Below are 16,262 nucleotides of genomic sequence, written 5' to 3' on the forward strand. Positions count from 1 at the left end.
TAAGGGGGTCATTCCGAGTTGATTGCTAGCTGCTTTCATTCGCAGCGCAGCGATCAGGCAAAAAATCGGCACTTATGCGCATGCGTATGCGCCGCACTCGCGTCGTACTGTTACAACGAACGATGTAGTTTCACACAAGGTCTAGCGAAGCTTTTCAGTCGCACTGCTGGCCGCAGAGTGATTGACAGGAAAAGGGCATTTCTGGGTGTCAACTGACTGTTTTCAGGGAGTGAGCGGAAAAACGAAGGCGTGGCTGGAGAAATGTAGGCGTGGCTGACCGAACGCAGGGTGTGTTTGTGACGTCAAAACAGGTACTAAATAGTCTGAAGTGATCACAAGCTAGGAGTAAGTCTCGAGCTACTCAGAAACTGCACAAAATTATTTTGTAGCCGCTCTGCGATCCTTTCGTTTGCACTTCTGCTAAGCTAAGATAAACTCCCAGTGGGAGGCGGCATAGCGTTTGCACGGCTGCTAAAAGCAGAAGCAAGCGAACAACTCGTAATGACCCCCTAAGTGATAGCAGTAAGGTGAATGTGACATATATTAATAATACAATGTAGAGCCATAGTTATTGTTGAAGTGCGCTGATAGGTAGCAATAGCCCACTTTAATCTACACTGCTGCTTGTCACATTTTCGTCTCGCCCTATGGTATTGGCCTGCCCCCTCCCAAGCCTAGAGCACCATAGTATGGAGGGCACAGCCCTGTGCCCTTAGCCATCGGTGGAATAAATGTTCCAGCCTGTGCTGGACTTATCTTCTAGGTCAGAGGCAGCCTGGGATTCCCTCAGACACTCCTCCCACTCTCCCGTCTCCTCCTTTTTTGCATTGAGCAGGAAAACACACCACAGTGTGAGGAGTGTGTGCTGTGTATGATGGCGGGGAGCACAGGCTATGGATTGATAGCTACCCCCCCACCCCAACACTTGTAGTTCAAATAGTCATAAACTGCTCACCTGTACTGTCTGGGCATAGAAAGAGTGAATTACCAGAGAAAGACCAATGGTAATGCATTTACCTAATTTGTGTTTCCAGAGTGGGCTTATTTAATAACCAGTATTAGCATTCCTGCAGACTTTGAAAGAATAGTTTTCAAGGAGCACCATTTTCTTATTTCCCTTATTTTTCACAGTGGCTGTGCAGCCTGCAGGGGTAGTGGGGGCAGGCATGGAAACATGTAAAGAGGAGCAGCTGCAATACCGTAGACCTGCTCTGTCTGGCATTTACTGAACGCTGCAGCTGTAAAGTAAGGTGGGTAAAGGAGGAGAGGACGGGCCAGAATGTGAGGGATAGCTCAGAGTAATGGAGGAGAGGAGGTGCCGGAGTATGAGGGATAGAGCAGGTGATGGAGGAGAGGATGGGGCTGGAGTGTGAGGGAAGGAGCAGGTGATGGGGGAAAGAAGGTGCCGGAGTATGAGGGTTGGAGCAAGAGATGGAGGGCTGGAGTGTGAGGGAAGGAGCAGGTGATGGAGGAGAAGAGGGGCCGGAGTATGAGGGATGGAGGAGAGGATGGGGCCTGAGTGTGAGAGATAGAGCAGGGTGATGGAGGAGAGGATGGGGCCGTAGTGTGAGGGATAGAGCAGGGTGATGGAGGAGAGGATGGGGCCAGAGTATGAGGGAAAGAGCAAGTGATGGAGGAGAGGATGGGGCCGGAGTATGAGGGAAGGAGCAGGTGATGGAGGAGAGGAGGGGCCGGAGTATAAGAGATAGAGCAGGGTGACGTAGGAGGATGGGGCTGGAGTGTAAGGGAAGGAGCAGAGTAATGGAGGAGAGGATGGGGCCGGAGTATGAGGGATGGAGCAGGTGATGGAGGAAAGGATGGGGCTGGAGTATGAGGGATAGAGCAGGTGATGGAGGAGAGGATGGGGCTGGAGTGTGAGGGAAGGAGCAGGTGATGGGGGAGAGAAGGTGCCGGAGTATGAGGGATGGAGCAGGTGATGGAGGAGAGGATGGGGCTGGAGTGTGAGGGAAGGAGCAGGTGATGGGGGAGAGAAGGTGCCGGAGTATGAGGGATGGAGCAAGTGATGGAGGAGATGGAGGGCTGGAATGTGAGGGAAGGAGCAGGTGATGGAGGAGAAGAGGGGCCGGAGTATGAGGGATAGCTCAGAGTAATGGAGGAGAGGAGGTGCCGGAGTATGAGGGATAGAGCAGGTGATGGAGGAGAGGATGGGGCTGGAGTGTGAGGGAAGGAGCAGGTGATGGGGGAGAGAAGGTGCCGGAGTATGAGGGATGGAGCAAGTGATGGAGGAGATGGAGGGCTGGAATGTGAGGGAAGGAGCAGGTGATGGAGGAGAAGAGGGGCCGGAGTATGAGGGATGGAGGAGAGGATGGGGCCGGAGTGTGAGAGATAGAGCAGGGTGATGGAGGAGAGGATGGGGCCGTAGTGTGAGGGATAGAGCAGGTGATGGAGGAGAGGATGGGGCCAGAGTATGAGGGAAAGAGCAAGTGATGGAGGAGAGGATGGGGCCGGAGTATGAGGGAAGGAGCAGGTGATGGAGGAGAGGAGGGGCCGGAGTGTGAGAGATAGAGCAGGGTGACGTAGGAGGATGGGGCTGGAGTGTAAGGGAAGGAGCAGAGTGATGGAGGAGAGGATGAGGCCGGGGTATGAGGGAAGGAGCAGGTGATGGAGCAGAGGATGGGGCTGGAGTGTGAGGGAAGGAGCAGAGTGATGGAGGAGAGGATGGGGCCAGAGTATGAGTGAAGGAGCAGGTGATGGAGGAGAGGATGGGGCTGGAGTGTGAGGGATGGAGCAGGTGATGGGGGAGAGAATGTGCCGGAGTGTGAGGGATGGAGCAGAGTGAGGAGAGGGGGAGCCAGAATGTGAGGGATGGAGCAGAGTGATGGTGGAGAGGAGGTGCCGGAGGCCGTAAGGGGGGTATGTGGGTAATGAGGCAAAGTCTCAGCTTTAGTACATTTTTATATGCCATCAGACCATCCAAATGCCCCTTACACGCCTTCAGGTGCATTCATATGCCCATATATGTCATCACACACTTCCACATGCCCCTTACTGTATATACCATTAACCCAACCCCATGCCATCAGACCTCGTCCCCTCATAGACTCTACCCCCTATTTAGGGCTACTTCAGAAATGTCCCTGGCTGGTTTTCCATCCCAATCTGCCCCTGCCTCCATGAATGTCAGATCAAAGCAGGTGTGCAAAACCCGGCGAGTTGCAGCATACACCTGGCCCTGGGGTCTCCTCTCCCATATTTAAGTGGTGTCTGTGTCAGTAAGTTTATCTGTGGTGTGTGTGTGTGTGTGTGTGTGTGTGTGTGTGTGTGTGTGTGTGTGTGTGTGTGTGTGTGTGTGTCTGCCAGTAAGTGGTGTCTGTCAGTAAGGGGTATCTGTGTCAAAAAGTGTGTCAGTAAGTGTGACTGGCAGTATGTTTGTCAGCAAGTGGAATCTGTATCAAGAAGGGGTGTCTGTGTTAGTAAGTGCTATCTGTAGTGGATGTCCGTGTCAATAAGGGGTGTCTGTTTATGTAAGTGTGTTTGTGTCAGTAAGGGGTGTCTGTGTCAGTAAGGGTGTCTGTGTCTGTAAGGGCTGTTTGTGTCAGTAAGTGTGTTTGTATCAGTTAGCGTGCCTGTGTCAGTAAGTGTGCCTCTGTCAGTGCATTTGTGTCAGTAAGTGGAATCTGTGTTAGTAAGGGGAATCTGTATCAGTAAGTGGTATCTGAGAGTAAGGGGTGTTTGTGTAGTATGTTTAACCAGTAATGGGTGTCTGTCATTAAGTATGTATGTGCCAATAAGTGATGTGTGTGTCCATAAGGGGTATCTGTCAGTAAGTGGTGTCTGTGTCTATTAATGTGTGTATCAGTAAGTGTCAGTAAGATGTGTCAGTGTGTATGTGTCAGTAAGTCTGTGAAAGTGGTGTGTGTGTGTGTGTGTGTGTGTGTGTGTGTGTGTGTGTGTGTGTCAATAAGTGGTGTGTGTGTGTGTGTGTGTGTGTGTCTGTATCAGTGTGTCTGTCAGAAAGTGGTGTCTGTGTCGATAAGTGTGTCCCAGGAGCCCTCAGTTGCCGGTCTACTCTGTATTGCCCCTATCTTTTCTAATCTTTCCACATATGCTCTGTATTTCCCCATCTTTGCTCCCCTTTCCACCTACTTTGCATGATGCTCTCTGTATTATATGACGGTCACTGCAATGCTCCCTGTATGATATGGTGGTCACTGATGCAATGTATTATATGGTGGTCACAAACTTTTTCTTGTTATAGTTAACTATTAAGTGGTTGAAGGTAAGCACTAGCTACTGTATGACCTCCACTGCGATAGCCACACTCATGGCACAGGCCACACACCCTATTTATACCACACTCACACCAAACTGGTCACATCACTAGTCACACCACCACAGCGATTGTCACACCTCCTTCCGAGGCACACAATAGGCCCTTCATAAATTTCAGCTCCAGGCCCATGTGGACCTTAATCTGGCACTGCTAAGACCAATACACCCTGTTGTACAGCATTGCAGGGTGGCATGGTATATGGTATTTTGCACATGCACTTTCATCACATACACATTCCTAGTTTTATCTTTGTATCACAGGGCCTAATTCATATTTGCATGCAAATCCGATGGTTTGCGTACAAATACAATGTTTGTGGGTCTTCACAGATGCAAGCCCTGTTCCGCGTATGTGCAGTGCTGCTCTTGTGATATTGCTCACTGCCCCCTGTCAGTCGCAGCATGATTGACATGTTGCAGCATTTGGAGGGCAGAGCTGGGGTGTCACCCAGCATCGTTCTTCAAAACAGGGCATGTCGCCCCCCATTTTGAAGGTATGACGGGTCCAGGGTCTGCGTCTTCGGACCAACTTCCTAGACCCGGGTATCTGGATCTGATGGACAGCCTGAGTAAGCTTCAACTTACACATGTTGACCGGTTCCTAAGACCACTATGAATCACAACCTCAGACACAGCACTTGGATCCTTGCTAATGCAAACAGGAGTCGTCTATCTTCTAAAGACACCTCTTGCTGCATTTGCATTTTAATGACACGGAATTGCACTGCTGCTTACTTGCGACTAAGGACAAGCCACTAAGGGGGAGATGTATGAAGCAGTGAAAAGAGTGGAGAAGTGGAAAAGTTGTCCATGGCAATGAATCTGCCTTTAATAATCAATTTCTAGAATGTACTTGATAAATTATACCTCAATGTTAATTTGTTGCAATGGGCAACTTCTCCCCTGTTCCACTTTTCCCACTCTTTTCACTGCTTGATACATCAACCCCTAAGAAGCCTCCTGGCTATCATAAAACAGGTCCATCCATTTGAAAAAAATCCCTGATTCTCATGCCTCCTCCAAAGAAGTTGCATATGTCGCACCACCCTATGTATAAATTGACATTAGATAGATAGCTAGATAGATAGATAGATAGATAGATAGATAGATAGATTAGATTGTAAATTAATATTTTGATAAATAGGTATTAAATAAAAATAAAACAGAGCAATATATACATAGATGCAAAAAATATAGCTGTACAGACAGACATACAGAAACACATGCTATATAAACAAAGAGATAAACTTAATTAATTAATTAATCTAAAAGAATTTGATTATGGAATTATTGTTGGTGCAAGACACGGAGGTTTGATTATTGCCAAAATATCTCTACTGATCTTCTAATAATTCCGTAGCTCTCTCCAGAGTTTATAGAGAATGCCTTGTAACTGAGACAGGTCAATGGAAAATGGCCAGACTGGTTTCACTTTACAGAAAAGCAAGAGTAGCTCAACCATTGTAATCTGAACGCTGTCAATTTGCAGTTGATTTTCCAGATGCAGTGAGACATGCTGGTGTATGGTGTGCACATTGAAAGTATACAAACTAGTGTTAACATTGGACTGTGCAGTGTCTATTGCAATTTCAATTGAGTGGAGGTCTACCTTGTGAAAGAGGAGAACCCTAAGCAAATATAAACATACATGTGTAGATGTATGTAATATATGTGCTGGCAGTGCATCTGGATTGGCAGCATTGCTCTATACCACAGCTGCCGAACAGAGCCCAGGATTCGGCATTAGACTTCCCTCTCCATAGCCCGCCCCCAGACTCTTATTGGCTAGGTCTCTAGAGTCTGGGGGCAGGCTTAGCAGAGGGATACCTAATGCAGAGTCCCTGGTTCTGCAAGGCGGCTGTGGTATACAGCACCGCTGCCGATCCCAGACACAAATCAGCACATATTTTACATACAGTACATCTACTCATTTATGTTGTTTATATGTGCTTAGCGTTCTCCCCATGGACAAGGTAGTTGACGTTGCAGCCTCCGCTGATTGAGATGGCAGCAAAAGATGATGCTGACAGTCAAGAAATGGAGAATATTTTATCCTATCGTGAATTACACAGTGTGATGGTAACAGAACATCAATTACTGTGGATCTCCCCTAAAGTGGTAAGTGTTACGTTGAAAAGGGAACTGGACACAAGTTCTACAGATTTAGTTAAAACTACAAAAGAGTATTAGAAGTTTTTTGTGATAAGGCCAATAAAAATTCTGTGTTGTTGAAGACATATAATGAAAAAAAGTGTCTAATCTAGGGAAAATTAAAGTTGATGCGAAATACAAAGAGAAAATGTAGAATTAAATTATACTTATAATGCTTGCCCTTGAGTGGCTAAGGAAAATTCAAGTTGACTGGCAGTCTATTCAAATATTGCAGGTGTCAATGTCTTCAGTATCAAATAATGATGCTATTATTAAGAAATTAAATCAATGTTTAATCATGTACAACCTATATTTGAAAAATAATAGGAATACTGAAAGGAATGAAAGAGAGAGAATTGTACCAGATGAAAAAACTGTTCTGTAATTTCCCAAAGTACAACCTGCACTATTCAACAAATAGTTGAGACAGAGCTGAAACAAAATTAGATGATTGAGGATTTTTTTCTTTTATGAAATTGAGTGAATGGGCCAAGCACAGGAGTTGGCTGGCTACTTTAATCCCTGGGGGCGAGTGCAAGTGGTCAAGTGATCACAATTTTTCTACCATGACAACAGCAAAATGGATGTGGCAAATAAACTTCAGGTAGCAGCAGCAATCAACCTAAGAATTAAAAAGGCAGCAGGCGTCTATAAATCCCGTCCCCTTTTTCTGTTACCCAGCCCTTTGGGTTCCAGGGAAAGGAAGTTTTTTAATTATGTCATTTTAATATTGTGAGGTTGTTTTTTAATTATGTCATTTTAATATTGTGAGGTTTTATTAAGCTCATTTACTCAAGTAAAAGTATCTACATTTGTATAGCGCTAGTGTATTTATGATCATTCATCCTTAAAAGCGCTGCTACATTTGTTGTATGTTGTTTTGGTGTAAGGGCGTAACTAACCCTATTTTAGCAGCTGCTACATTTGCCAAAGCAGCTCTGACATTAGCACCTGTTCTTATACCTTGGTATAATACAACCCATTTCCCTTTGGGTTCCAGGGAAAGAAAGCCTGGTTCCTCATTGGTTGATGGTGGCCATCTTTTGGTAGCCTTCTATGAGGCAACCATGTTCTGTTAGCCCTTGCTGGCAGCCAGAGGTTTACACATGTTATAGCACAGAGGGGCCTGAGAGCTGGCGGCCCTACATAGCTAAAATTGGAATGGCCTAGGGGAGCAGATGGCACTCTGCCCGCTGGACCAGAGCACCCCTGGCCAAGGCCGTAGTTCCAGTATTGAAGAAAGGTAAAGCCATACTTGCCTACTCTCCCTGAATGAGTGGAGGCTCACGAAAATCAGGTGGTGCTTCCAGACTCCCGGAAGAGTGGGTAAGTAGCACGGCGCGGCTTTGATCGTGTGCCCTGTTCCGTCACCAATTTGGCATCATGTTTCAGCAGCGACACCCCCCATGATGCGCCATGCTCTGCTGTGGCGCCCTTGCTGTCCCCTCCTGTTGGGGGCAGCCTAAATAGTGGTAAGAATTTGTAAAGTAGGAAATATTTGCATATACTGCATATACTGTATGCATAAAACATTGATTAATTCAGCACATAACCTAGTACAATATCCTCTGCTAAATATTGAGAACACCTTTACAGTACTGTCATGAGGAGAAAAAAGTGAAAAATGCATTTCACAGGCTTACTTACTAATGGAGACAGAACATGTGTCAAATAAATAACTAACAATGAAAACACAGAAAAGTGTATTCCCGTACAATCTACTTGTCTTCAGAATAGCTTCAGTTCCAGCACTTTGACAAAGAGCCATGGATCAAGTGTTAGAGGGAGTACCTGCTACTACTACTACTACTACTACTACTACTACTACTACTACTACTACTACTACAGTAAAAGGAATAATTTAAACAATCTTAAAAATCTAACCACAAAAGTATGTGAATATGAGCTGAGAGCCCGATTCAGATACATGTGAGTTCTTCAAATAATACATTTCATAAATGTCTCTGACAACAAAAAGACTACACAATTCAGAAAACAAAACTGTAGCAGTATTGAAAGCAACACACCATCAGTCCATGGCTCTATAGAAATATTATATATGTCTAGCCTCCCCTCTCTGTCACCCGTGTCTTCTTACCCCTCTACTTTCAACTGTAAGCTCTCACAAGCCAGCCCTCTTCACTCGTACTTTTCCTTCCCTCACTTATACCATCATCTCCTCCCCACTGCCTATAACAGCATCCCTTTTTTCTTGTTTTGTCCATACTGTTTATGTTTATGTACTTTGTAAAGCACTGCAGATTCCTTGTAGTGCCATATGAAAAAAGAATGATAATAATAATAATAAGAAGAATTATAATAATAATAATAATAATAATAATAATAATGAATTATTAACACAAATTTGTACCTCAAATACCAACGGTGTTACACCTACTGAATGCAATGACTGCTTCCAGAATACAAATATTGGGTCTTATTCAGTAAGGGCCGCAAATTACAGAGAATTGCAAGTGAGCAATTTTCGGTAACCTGCGCATGTGTAAACCCTCACAGTGCAATTACATCCCTGAAGGTTGCTATTGCACTGTGATTGACAGCGGCGGCCTTCAGGGGAGCATTAATGCAGCATTGCAGGGGAGTGGTTAAGTCATGGAGGCATGTCTGAACCATTTTCAGGGTGGCTGCATTATGCCACATGCAGCCGTTCTCAGGAGGAAAAAGATACAGGCAGGCATCCTTAAATTCCAGTTCAGCAATGCGATCGCAATGCAGGGTGAACCTTTGCATGCTGGGCAGCCTTGCCCTGTGCAGGGCGGCCCCCACCATGCTAGCTCAATGGGTGGTCTTCAGTTTGAAGGCCGTGCTCCCGATGACCAGCATACCGGCGCCGGAATCCCGACCGCTGGCATACCGACAGCTTTTCTTCCTCTTGGGGGTCCACAACCCCCCTGGAGGGAGAAAAGATAGCGTGGCGTGCATAGCGCCAACGTGCCCACAGCATGGCGAGTGCAGCGAGCCCGCTGTTGGTATGCCGGCAGTCGGGATTCCGGCGCCGGTATGCTGGCCGCCGAGAGCCCGACCGCCGGCATAACATACTACACCCAGCTCAATCAGTAGAAGATTCCACTATTTAGCAGAATCTGTTACTGATACTGAATAGGGTCCATAGTCCATAGTCTGAAACGTGTTGATGTTGAAGGGGAACTCTCTTTGGAAGTGTATCAGCCAATTGTATGTGGTTAAGAAGGATGCAGTTAAAATGCTGTCTGTCGGGATTCCAACATTCAGGATACCAACACCGGAATCTTGACAGCCGGCATTTTACCGATGACCGGAAAACCGACACCGGACAGTAAATCCCACTCAGTTGGGTCCATGCCACCAACTGAGTGGGAATAGCTCGACAACAAGCTCCAAGCATGGCGAGCACAGCAAAACTGTGAGGGGACTCACTGACGGTATTCTGGCAGATGGAATGCTGCTGTACGTATACTAACAACCAGCATGCCGTCTGCTGGTTTATCATACCGGATTCTATTTGTCTCTGCTCATTCCGGGTGAGAAAGTGGGAAGTCGCTTATGGTCCATCCTTGTGGAGAGTTCTATGTATGAAAATGTTTTATCTGTTTAACTTGGTTTTTGGAATAAACACACTTTTTGTGGAATAACTTGGTGATACAACTCATATTTTCACTACTGAGGGTATATACATGACATGGAGGTATAACCAGTTGCAAAGACACCTTTTGAGGAAACTTTATACCTGGTCCATGAGGGAAAGCTTTCCTGATATACACTGTCCACAAAAGTCAGTAGGTTTTAGAGTGATTACACCATTAAAAAATAAATTTATGTGAACGTATCTCACTTATAATAGATGAGTCCTTGGATGAAACATTAAATCGTCTGCTAAGACTGTATATTGAATTAATAGATCCTTCTGTTCTTCTCTTATAACCTGAGAGTGTTGGACAGCAAACAGAAAAAACATCAGGATTAGAGAAGGCTGAATCACTCTGGCTACAAAGGGACAGCACTTTTGGAACCACTTATTTATTGTTTATGTTGTGTAAGGGGGTGGTGCTCCAAAGTGTTTTCTGAGCTGCAGTCTCAGGGTGTAGGTGGCTTAGAATTATCGTTTTGACCCAATTTGTTGTGGCTGAAAAGACTGTTGTCCTGCATTCTCTGTGATGGTGTCATCATCTGATGATTAAGCAAGCCAAAGTTTGCTTCATTCCTACACCACAAGATAACATGGAGGACATTGTAAAGGCCTTGCTGAAGGCTACATTCACTCAGCAAGGAACCACCAAGCAACAGCAGGAAGCCCCCATGGCTCTGCAGGAAAACACCAGGGTGCAACTAATGACCTTTGAGTCGGCCCAGAGACAGCAGCAAGCAGCCAAACAGGAAAACCAGCAGGCCTTTAAAGAGGTTGTGCAGCAGCAAGCCGCCTGGTCAGGAGATGCTCCCACAGATGGATATACCTGCTTCATATGGTCTAGTTGCTATCTACAGAAGATGATTTGGGATGATGATGTGGAAGCTTATCAGATGACATTCGAAAGAACCGCTGAAAGAGAGAGTTGGCATAAAGTTCATTGAGACAGAATTTTGGCATGCTATCAAGGGAGTCCCAAAGAGCCTAAGCCTTAATGATGTCCTAAACTATGATAAGTTAAAAGCAAAAATGTAGACTTGTTTAGGTGTCACACTGTTGGTATGGGCATGGCAAATATATTCCTGGGATTGTACGACCTTATCCACCTCACCAAGACGTGGCAGGAGTTAAAAAAGCTAACAGGGCCACAGGTAATTGAAAGGGTCATTATTGCCTAATATCTGTGGTCATTGCCAGCAGTACTGTGCAAGTAGGTGAACCATGCAAACCCTGAAACAGCAGACCAGTTGGTGGGCATGGTAGGGAAATATGTGTCGACCGAGGAACTGTGGAGTGCACACCAACCTTCTCATTGTCCTGCAACAACGTTCTCCGATGACTTCTGGCAAGAATTTTCCGGGGAAAAGGGTGCTGGTTGTAGGAACTTAAGACTGTGGGCTTGGAACCTGGAGATCAACCATTTGTGCCAGGAAGGTTCTTTCCACATAAAACACTTGATAACAGTATGACAGTATGCTTCCGATGTGGTGAATTGGGCCATATTGCTAATAATTGTCCAATGACCTCTGAACCCACAAAATGTGATTATGCTTATGAGAACTGCAGAAGGTCATTCTTTGCTCAGTTAGCTTGCTCAGCAAAATGACAGACTGAGCCAAAGAAACAATTACGTACACTCACTATAGAAGGAAAATGGGTAACAGCTCTGTTAGATTCTGGTAGTCTGGTGACTCTTATAAAAACCAAGTGGGTGAACAAAGTGACAGGGGAAAGCTGTTGGTTTGATTTGTATGCATGGGGATACTCGGTATTATGTTACTGCGGAGGTGAACATAGAAGCGCAGTGTGGTTTCACTATAGTCTCTGTGCATTTAGTTCCTGGCTTGATGTATGATGCGATATTGAAGAGACTTTGCCCACTTCTGGAAGCTGTGGAAGGGCCAGTTTATGGATGTAATTAACTAAGGTCCAGTTGATAACATTACAATTACAGTAAAAGGAGGAAAAGTTGGGTCCAGGGTCCAATTTCAGAGTGTATTCCAAAATTACATCTGATATATTCAGTGAACCTCGTGTGTCAGAAATATATGAATACAAGCAATAATTACTACAGGTTGATCCTGAGGCTTGCATGAATAGTGATACACTACCGATGCAAAGTAACTTGTATAATGAACAGCAGATAAACAATGACCTGCTTGGAAAAAGTAAGATGTTCCAGAAGGATAATGTCTCTCAGCAGCAGTGGGCAATTCTAGTGTCCTCATTAAGTATCAAATCTGGGAAACTCCCTAAAAGACAGTCTTGTAAAAGTGTGTGAGGTACTGTACCTTGTAGTGACATTTAGCTACCAGTTATAGCTTCAAGAGTGAAGTCCTCCCAAAGGGCTACAGTTCAAGGTAATAAAGCTGTGTGTAAAGTGATAAAGAACTGACAAATACAGATGGTGATCATAGGACTTGTGAGGAATGTACAGAAGTCCACAGAGATATTGATGGCTTCAAAGGATGAGGCGCTGTTGTCACCATATGTTTTGAGTGATATGAATTAGACCCAATCACACTGTTTTGCAGTGGAAAGCAGAACATTACAGAAAGTTAATATTGACAGTCTTGTGAAGAGTAATACATCTGTAGGTGAAATAATGCCTTCATGCAACCAGGATGATAGTGACTCTCTGATAAAGATGAGTTACCAGTAAAGTATGCCAATAGCCTATACCATGCTTCAAGGCTGAAGGCTAAACAAGTTTTAAGCAGAGAGTTTGACTGGTATCCTAAAGTTAGGGAAAAAGTGAGAAAAACAGGAAGCCACAGAAATTGTACAGTGAGACCACCAGATGATAGACAAGTCTGGATGATGAGTGGGAATGTGGTGAAAGGCCCTCATAAGAATAATGAAGAGGAACTTTGCCATGATAATGCCTCGACCCATGTCGCACAACCCAGGGGTTTTCAGATGGGTAGGGGATATGTGTCAGTATGAAGGTAAATTATAATACTGACACATGCATTATGTGTGGAGCAGTAGGAAGCCAACACAGGGAAGATAAAGCAGGTATGAGAACACCTAATGGCTGGGTGGAGAGTCAGACTGTAAGACTCTGCAGTCAGGGCAGGCTCTGGTCTGTGTAAGCTGCCCTGTTGAGAAAAAGCCAGACAAAGCTCATTGTGCTATTGAGCCATTGAGGGCCAGGAGGTCTGAGCCTACACTTTTAGGAAACAAAGAAATCCATGAAGCTCTGGGACTGAGCTACACTTTATTGGGAAGACACTAGATGAGTGCAAGACGGTCAGAGCATGTGTCATTCCTGGAGGAAGCAGGACTGAAACTGTGCACGGTACCTGTGAGAGACAAAGACTGAGACTTTTTAATTACAAGACTTTGCAGATTGGCTTCCCACGGTTAGTCAGTGGTGAAGAAGTGAGTCAGTGCCCTGAATGGGAGCTAAGCATTTGCTATTTTGTTGCAAAAAATCAGCATTACATATAGACATGAATTAGACCCAATATTCTCAAGAAATGGGTTACCCAATCAGACTTGTACTTATATACCTGTCTTGAATATGTCAGTATGGCAAAGGTGCTCAATTTGTTCATCAACCTTGATGATCCAATTTAGTCCAATTCAGTTTAAATGAAGATTTACTATTCTAATATGTTATCCCTGTGAGTTTATTGTGTTGTATATTGGGGGAGGGTGAACTAGGATGTTCAGCATTTCTCAGCAGTTTCTATCTTTTTTCCAAACAGGACTCCAGGATCCAGATGGGGATCAACAGAGTTTAAGACACCAACAGCTCATTCTGCAACACGCCTGTGTTATATTTCTCTTACAATATGCCCCATCAGCTCTAACCCAGCTGTGGTTTCCAGCAGAAAAGGGATAAGAGTATTGCACTACAATCTGTGTAGAGTGTCAGTGATATCATAGTAGGAGGCACCATTGATCTACTCAGAGTTTCTGCCCACGTGCGACAGTGGTGTTGGTCAATTCTGCTAAGACCAAATGCTTCCTCCAGCAGACTTTGGGGTGCTGGGTAACATGTGACTGAAGAAGAACTGTGGGTGAACATATGTGACAAGGGAAAAGTGGTAATGGCAAAATATGCCCACAACACTCACCTTGTTGGAGATGTAACAAGCATTCTCAAGAGGACAATTGGAGAAGTTACACAGAGCAACCAGATTATAGCAATCATTTTATAGAATGTACTAGTTTAATGGTAGTTAAAAGCTGATTAGTTTGTATGGGCGACTCCTCTACTTTGTCTCTTTAGAAGATTTAATACCTCTCACAACACTGTCACACACCTGCCTATAAATACCTAAAATACTCCATGTAGATGACTCTGGAAGAGGTAAATTCACACATAAATCGATACAGTTATGACATTAAAATATATGTCCAACATTTGAAAATAGAGCCCTAGTGACCTCTTATCCTAATGATTTAGGCAATATATGAAAAACACTATTTTAGAATAAAAATATTTAGTAGTAACTAAATATTATTAAAATGTGATAGTAATTAGCAATATGAAAACTACAACACTGAAAAATTTCACAAAAAGTTTCTAGACAGATACATACTTTAAAACATTCAATGAAGATGTCACAAACAACTAATAATTGTGCTTCTCCAAGAGCACTCAGATAGAAATTAATGTAACTTTTTCATTCTCTGTTCTGTTTCCTGGTGATGATATTAATGCAGGTTTCCCTTCCAACCCCAGACTCCAAACACTATGAATGCCAGACCCTTCTGTCAAGTGAGGGACAGCAGGCCCTTCACCCTGATTCTCCACTTTTCTGTTTTTTCACTGAATGTCTGGAAAAGAGCAAAAAACTATTCATGGGCATCACAACTTTTGGGAAGGGAGGGATATAATTTTGTTTTACTGTATGTGCTTAATGGTTAATAAAATGTTTTTCCCATGAGTCATATTACAAACTAATTTTTTTATATTGTAATATTTGTTAGCTTATTTCACCTTTTTGGCCATATGGACTAAAAGGGGTAATAAACAATACAGAGAGCATTCCAGGGACACTGCAAAGAGAATTATAATCCCCATCATATAATACAGAAAGCATTGTACTTATCACCATACAATACAGTTTGCAACCTAGTGACCACCATACAATGTAAAATGCATCCTTGTGACCATTATTTATTTATTTATTTATTAACAGTTTCTTATATAGCGCAGCAAATTCTGTTGCGCTTTACAATTGGAAATAACAATGATATAACAAAACTGGGTAATAACAAACAGTCATAGAGGTAGGAAGGCCCTGCTCGCAAGCTTACAATGTATAGGGAAATAGGCATGTATGCACAAGGAAAGGTGCTATCTATTGCATAGTTGTCCACCAGATTGCAAAGGTTCTTGGTGGGCTGTTTGATATGGTCACACAGCAATGATGAACCAGGGTCGGGAGGAAGGGTGTAAAGACATGTGAGGATATGTGTGGACTGTGCAGAGTGGATGCAATTTGATAGGAAGGTTTATGAAAGCTATATGGGCGGTTCTGGAATTTGATATGCTTGCCTGAAGAGGTGAGTTTTCAGGGAACGCTTGAAGGTTTGGAGACTAGAGGAGAGTCTTATTGTGCATGGTAGGGCATTCCCCAGAGTGGGTGCAGCCCAATGAAAGTCCTGCAATCGTGAGTGGGAGCGAGTAATAGAGATATCAGGTTGGAACCTACTATTGGCTGGTGGAAATATAATTAACTCTGGTTTTGAAATATTAAGTTTGAGGTGGCGAGATGTCATGCAAGATGAAATGGCAGAAAGGCATTCAGTGACACGGCCCAGTACAGATAGGGACAAATCAAGGGAGGATAGATAGATTTGAGTATCATCTGCATACAGATGATACTGAAATCCAAAAGAGCTGATTAGTTTACCAAGAGATGAGGTATAGATAGGGACCCAAGACTGAGCTTTGCAGTACTCCAACTGAAAGAGGTAGCGAAGAGGAGGTAGATTCAGAGAAGCGAACACTGAAAGAGCGATTAGATAAGTAGGATAGGAACCAAGAAAAGGCTGTGTCTTTAAGACCTAGGGATTGTAGTGTTTGTATGAGAAGAGAGTGGTTCACAGTGTCAAAGGCAGCAGATAGATCTAGAAGAATAAGTAGTGAGTAATGGCCTTTAGACTTCGTAGTGATAAAATCATTAACCACTTTAGTCGGTGCTGTCTCTGTGGAGTGTTGGGAACGGAAGCC

The 16,262-nt window shown here is 44.1% G+C and overlaps 1 long non-coding RNA gene across 1 annotated transcript in view; it reads left to right on the plus strand.

The window, feature by feature from the left end:
* LOC135049948 (uncharacterized) overlaps positions 1-15,316 on the plus strand; it is a 143,257-nt gene extending 127,941 nt beyond the window's left edge. The window contains exon 3 of the long non-coding RNA XR_010241520.1: positions 13,783-15,316. This is a non-coding gene — a long non-coding RNA (uncharacterized LOC135049948). The remainder of the gene's footprint in view (positions 1-13,782) is intronic.
* Positions 15,317-16,262: the final 946 nt, after the last annotated feature.

Source organism: Pseudophryne corroboree, chromosome 1 (genome assembly GCF_028390025.1).
Source record: "Pseudophryne corroboree isolate aPseCor3 chromosome 1, aPseCor3.hap2, whole genome shotgun sequence".
Classification (NCBI taxonomy): domain Eukaryota; kingdom Metazoa; phylum Chordata; class Amphibia; order Anura; family Myobatrachidae; genus Pseudophryne; species Pseudophryne corroboree.